Raw genomic sequence first — 7,215 nt, forward strand, 5'->3', positions numbered from 1 at the left:
TGAAAACCACAGCTCTAGGTGAATCTCAAGCATACACGTGGGCTGGCTATCTATGATATCCTCTAAGCCCTAGAAAAACTAGATACTAGACAAAAATCTATGACATAGGTTTGCACAAAGGGCAAATGGAGTGAAGATTAGGAGGTCTAACTGGGTCCCAGTGTCTGAGCTACTACAGATTATAGTGTGCACATAAGCTAAGTGTCTGTGATACTCTTGGAGATCCAGAAGGACAATATATTACAAGAAGCACAATGACTGATCTGCTGGCAAAGACGTTGGGGTAAGGGTCAGGAGAGTTTCCATGGTCAGAGGCATCACCAACGATAGGACCCTGGGTGAATCAGTTTCCTTATACAGGCCCAAACTGATCACCAGGTTGAAACTGGGGAGCCTTCCCAGCTGTTCTGGAGTATTGTGGCAAACCACGAGATCCCAGCTGGGAAAACCCTCTAGGTTTTCAGAAGGGTAGGAAGAAAGGAAGGAACTCTGTTAAAGCCAAAGAATTAGTTTAAGTATAGATGGAAAAGTTTAACACAACAAAAAGAAAATTGCATTATGTTGCTTACTCTGATGTACTGATAGGAAGAAAAGAAGGAACTCTGTTGGGAACAAGGTCATCATTAACTCTTGTTATTAATGTTATTGATTAAAGTCTGTTGATGTAACACTAAGGTCACCTGAAATAACAAGTCTCCTGTTTTCTACAGAACTAGGGAAAATCACTAGCAGCCAGTGCCTGCTATGTGAGAGGAAAATTATGTTCTGACTATTCTCATTTTCTTGGAAATAATTTTGTTTTTAAATCCTTTCCTTTGCCTGAGGTTATTTTTAGTCACTTCCCATACAGGAGTTGTTTTGAAGTTATTGCTGCCACTGCTGCTAAGTCACTCTAGTCGTGTCCGACTCTGTGCGACCCCAGAGACGGCAGCCCACCAGACTCCCCTGTCCCTGGGATTCTCCAGGCAAGAACACTGGAGTGGGTTGCCATTTCCTTCTCCAATGTGTGAAAGTAAAAAGTGAAAGTGAAGTTGCTCAGTCATGTCTGACTCCTAGCGACCCCATGGACTGCAGCCTACCAGGCTCCTCCGTCCATGGGATTTTCTAGGCAAGAGTACTGGAGTGGCTTGCCATTGCCTTCTCCATTTGAAGTTATTAGGGAAAGATAATATGGATATAATTGGCAAATATATTCTCATTTGGATTTTTTGTGCCTGTTTTGAAGATCTTCAGGAAAAGCAAGAGAAAAGAATCTAATCCTATTTTGTTTTTTAATGGCAGCATCTAATTTCTGGCCCATTCTTTGCATTCAACAAATGAATTTCCTCAACTTTGTCAACACATTAACCAGGAGATATTTACCGAGCACTCACCAGTGGCAAAAGAGCAGTAAACGATAACATGATATTTGTAACACAAAGTGTTTCAGGGTAATGAAAATGATGTAAAAGGTAGGCTGGTGCTATACAGTTGTGTAACCTTAGGCAAATGACTTTATCTCTGAAAGTTTCCTTTAGGAAATATGAATGAAAATGGTGAAATGAGATGCCATAAAATGGTGAAATGAGATGCCATAAAGTGTTTAACATTGTGCTTGGCGCATGGAAGACAATTAAGAAATCCTACCTTGCCCTCAATCTTGCTTTTCTGCTCTAATTACTACACCTCTTGGTGCTCAGTTCAGTCTCTTAGTCATGTCCGACTCTTTGCAACCTCATGAACCACAGCACGCCAGGCCTCCGACCTCTTGGTGTTTGAGGAACATAAAATACATCTCCCAGATTGAGTTCTATTGTGAACAGAAGAAGCACATTACATTATTGTCATTAACATATACATACACAACACCCCAGGAAAAGCACATTACCTCTAGGGTGTTGTGTGAGTATCTATATGTTAATGATACACCATATGCATCATACCGGTTAAAGTTTACACCAGCCAAATCCTTTACCACAGAATATTGGAGTGGGTTGCAATGCTCTCCTTCAGGGAATCTCCTCCAGGGGCTTTTCCTGACCAAGGGATTGAACCTTTGTCTCTTATGTCTCCTCCACTGGTAGGCAGGTTCCTTACCACTAGCACCACCTGGGAAGCCCTGACTGAAGAAGGGACCTACTCAAACGCAATGCATTATTTCCACCACAGTTGAAATATCTTTAAGACTATCCATTCCTTTCAAGAGATTTTTGCATGAATAAAATTCCTGGTGGCAAAGGCTATCCACGGAACTAATACTTAGTTCTCAACTTACATTTGAAAGATGAGGGACTGGTTTTTCAATACCTAGGGCCTTGTACCTCATTCATTCATTCCTTTAATCATGTAAAAAAAAGAAACAGGTATAATTATTAGATTTTGTTGTTATTCCAGGTTTGTTGTCTTTTTTTTTTTTCTGGCATGTAAACTTACATAATGGAACTCATAAAAAATGACAATATATGTACATTTGCTCTCCATTAAAGGAATCAGAATGAAGAGGCTGAGCCAAAACAAAAACAATGACCAGTTGTGGATGTAACTGGTGATGGAAGTAAAGCCTGATGTTATAAAGAACAAAACTGCATAGGAATCTAGAATGTTAGGTCCACAAATCAAGGTAAATTGGAAGTGGCCAAACAGGAGATGGCAAGAGTGAACACTGACATTTCAGGAATTAGTGAACTATAATGGACCGGAATGGATGAATTTTATTCACATGACCATTATATCTACTACTGTGGGCAAGAATCCCTTAGAAGAAATGGAGTAGCCCTCATACTCAAAAAAAGAGTTCAAAATGCAGTACTTGGGTATAATCTCAAAAATGACAGAATGATCTCTGTTCGTTTCCAAGGCAAACCATTCAATATCACAGTACTCCAAACGTATGACCCAACCACTTATGCCAAAAGATCTGAAGTTGAACAGTTCTATGAAGAACTAACACCAAAAAAAAAATGTCCTTTCCATCATAGGGGACTGGAATGCAAAATTAGGAAGTCAAGAGATACCTGTAGTAACAGGAGGTGGTCTTGGAGTACAAAATGAAGAAAGGCAAAGGCTAACAGAGCTTTGCCAAGAAAACGCACTGGTCATAGCAAACATCCTCTTCCAACAACACAAGAGAAGATTCTACACATGGACATCACCAGATGGTCCATACTGAAATCAGACTGATTATATTCTTTGCAGCCAAAGATGGAGAACCTCTCTACAGTCAGCAGAAACAAGACCAGGAGCTGACTGTGATTCAGATCATGAACTCCTTATAGCAAAATTCAGACTTAAATTGAAGAAAGTAGGGACAACCATTAGATCATTCAGGTATGACCTAAATCAAATCCCTTACAATTATACAGTGGAAGTGATAGATTCAAGGAATTAGATCTGATAGACAGAGTGTGTGAAAAACTATGGATGGAGGTTTGTAACACCGTACAGGAGGTTGTAATCAAAACCATTTCCAAGAAGAAGGAATGCAAAAAAGGAAAAATGGTTGTCTAGTCAAGGCTATGGTTTTTCCCATGGTCATGTATGGATGTGAGAGTTGGACTGTGAAGAAAGCTGATCGCCGAAGAATTGATGCTTTTGAACTGTGGTGTTGGAGAAGACTCTTGAGTACCGCAAGGAGATCCAACCAGTCCATTCTAAGGGAGATCAATCCTGGGTGTTCATTGGAAGGACTGATGCTAAAGCTGAAACTCCAATACTTTGGCCACCTCATGTGACGAGTTGACTCACTGGAAAAGACTCTGATGCTGGGAAAGGTTGGGGGTGGGAGGAGAAGGGGACGACAGAGAATGAGATGGCTGGATGGCATCACCGACTCTGTGGACATGAGTTTGAGTGAACTCCGGGAGTTGGTGATGGACAGGGAGGCCTGGCGTGCTGTGATTCATGGGGTTGCGGAGAGTCGGACATGACTGAGTGACTGAACTGAACTGAACTGAACTGGGGAGGCCTTACAAATAGCTGAGAAAAGAAAAGAAGTGAAAGGCAAAGGAGTAAAGGAAAGATATACCCCTCTGACTGCAGAGCTCCAAAGGATAGCAAAGAATGATAAGAAAGCCTTCCTCAGTGATCAATGCAAAGAAATAGAGGAAAACAATAGAAAGGGAAAGACTAGAGATCTCTTCAAGAAATTTAGAGATACCAAGGGAACATTTCATGCAAAGATGGGCACAATAAAGGACAGAAATGGTATGGACCTAACAGAAGCTGAAGATATTAAGAACAGGTGGCAAGAATACACAGAAGAACTATTCAAAAAAGATCTTAATGACTCAGATAACCACGATAGTGTGATTACTCACCTAGAGCCAGACATCCTGGAGTGCAACGTCAAGGGGGCCTTAGGAATCATTACTATAAACAAAGCTAGTGGAGGTGATGAAATTCCACCTGAGCTATTTCAGATCCTAAAAGATGATGCTGTGAAAGTGCTGCACTCAATATGCCAGCAAATTTCAGCAGTGGCCACAGGACTGAAAAAGGTCAGTGTTAATTCCAATCCCAAAGAAAGGCAATGCCAAAGAAAGTTCAACTTACTGCACAATTGCACTCATCTCACACGCTAGCAAAGTAATGCTCAAAATTCTCCAAGCCAGACTTCAACAGCAGGTGAAGTGAGAATTCCAGATGTTCAACCTGGATTTAGAAAAGGTAGAGGAACCAGAGATCAAATTGCCAACATCTGTTGCATCATAGAAAAAGCAAGAAAATTCCAGAAAAAAAACATCTACTTCTGCTTCATTGACTACGCTAAAGTCTTTGACTGTGTGAATCACAAAATAACTGTGGAAAATTCTTAAAGAGATGGGACTATCAGACCACCTTACCTGCTTTCTGAGAAATCTGTATGCAGGTCAAGAAGCAACAGTAAGAACTGGACATGAAACAATGGACTTGTTCGAAACTGATAAAGGAATATGTTAAGGCTATATACTGTCATCTTGCTTATTTAACTTATATGCAAAGTACATCATGTGAAATGCTGGATTGGATGAAGCAAAAGCTGTAATCAAGATTGCCAGGTGAAATATCAATAACGTCAGATATGCAGATGACACCACCCTTATGGTAGAAAGTGAAGAGGAACTAAAGAGTCTCTTGATGAAAGCAAAAGAGGAGAGTGAAAAAGCTGGCTTAAAACTCAACATTCAGAAAACTAAGATCATGGCATCCGGTCCCATCACTTCATGGCAAATAGATGGGGAAACAATGGAAATAGTGATGGACTTTATTTTCTTGGGCACAAAAATCACTGCAGATGACTGCAGCCATGAAATTAAAAGACGCTTGCTCCTTGGAAGAAAAGCTATGACCAACCTGCTGCTGCTACTGCTGCTAAGTCACTTCAGTCATGTCCGACTCTGTGTGACCCCATAGACGGCAGCCCACCAGGCTCCCCCGTCCCTGGGATTCTCCAGGCAAGAACACTGGAGTGGGTTGCCATTTCCTTCTCCAATGTGTGAAAGTGAAAAGTGAAAGTGAAGTCACTAGTCATGCCTGACTTGTAGCGACCCCATGGACTGCAACCTACCAGGATCCTCCATCCATGGGATTTTCTAGGCAAGAGTACTGGAGTGGCCAACCTAGACAGCATATTACAAAGCAGAGACATTACTTTACTGACAAAGGTCGATCTAGTCAAAGCTATGGTTTTTCCAGTAGTCACGTATAGATGTGAGAGTTGGACCATAAAGAAAGGTGAGTACTGAAGAATTAATGCTTTTGAATTGTGGTATTGGAGAAGACCGGAGAAGGCAATGGCAAGCCACTCCAGTACTCTTGCCTAGAAAATCCCATGGATGGAGGAGACTGGTAGGCTGCAGTCCATGGGGTCGCTAGGAGTCAGACATGACTGAGCGACTTCACTTTCACTTTTCACTTTCACACATTGCAGAAGGAAATGGCAACCCACTCCAGTGTTCATGCCTGGAGAATCCCAGGGACTGGGGAAACTGGTGGGCTGCCGTCTATGGGGTCACACAGAGTTGGACATGACTGAAGTGACTTAGCAGCAGCAGCAGCAGCAGCATTGGAGAAGACTCCTGAGAGTCCCTTGGACTGCAAAGATATCAAATTAGTCAATAATAAAGGAAATCAGTACTGAATATTCATTGGTAGAACTGCTGAAGCTGAAACTCCAATACTTTGGCCACCTGTTGCGAAGAACTGACTCGTTGGTAAAGACCCTGATGTTTGGAAAGATTGAAGGCAGAAGGAGAAGGGAACGGCAGAGGGTGAGATCATTGGATGGCATCACCGACTCAATGGACATGAGTTTGAGCAAGCTCTGGGAGTTGGTGATGGACTGGCAAGCCTGGCATGCTGCAGTCCATGGGTTTGCAAATAAATCTCATATTGTCATATTGTATAGAATCAAGATAGTTCTGATAAAAGATCAATGCTCACATTCTTAAACACAGTAACATAGCTATACATGAAATTTACATAGTACTGCATTGGCCTAAAAGAAGCTACTCTCTCCAGTGCAACATTTATTTTCCACTTTCATGTTAACATGACATTGCATCATCAAGGAGGAAAGGAATTAGCAGTTTCTTGATTCAAAAGAAAACACTTGGAAACACACTATTTCTTTCTGCAATACTCTTCCCCCCAACCATGGCGAACATATTAGGCATCTTGTCTCTTCTTGACATATTTTAGACTGCTAAATGTTCAACATCCACAACAAACATTTTGCAAGTTTCTGGAGTCTTCCTCTCCTTCAGGGAAACCTTGGCAATGCTTATTGAGAGGGATATGGCACCTCTAGGAGAGAGATAGCCAGAGCTTCTCTCAAACTTGTTGACAGAGTACATAACACTGTTTACATATGAGCAGGTGTCCAGAGATAAACTAAGAAGGTTCTATGTATTCTTAAAGCAAAATCTGCATGTTGGTTTACTAAAGACTTTTTGTCAACTCATAATTAATTATAATACTGTTCTGAAGCTTATTTTATAAAATAATGTCCAAGTCTCTTTAATCTGAAGAACCTGAAATACATTTATATAATCTTTGAAAGTGAAAGTGAAGTCATTCAGTCATGTCTGACTCTTTGTGACCCCATGGACTGTAGCCTACCAGGCTCCTCCATCCATGCAGTTTTCCAGGCAGGAGTACTGGAGTGGACTGCCGTTTCCTTCTCCAGGGGATCTTCCCAAACCAGGGATCGAACCTGGGTCTCCAGCATTGCAGACAGACACTTTACCATCTGAGTTA

Source organism: Moschus berezovskii, chromosome X, assembly GCF_049115385.1.
Source record: "Moschus berezovskii isolate FMDL1 chromosome X, NW_MosBer_1.0, whole genome shotgun sequence".
NCBI classification, from domain to species: Eukaryota; Metazoa; Chordata; class Mammalia; order Artiodactyla; family Moschidae; genus Moschus; species Moschus berezovskii.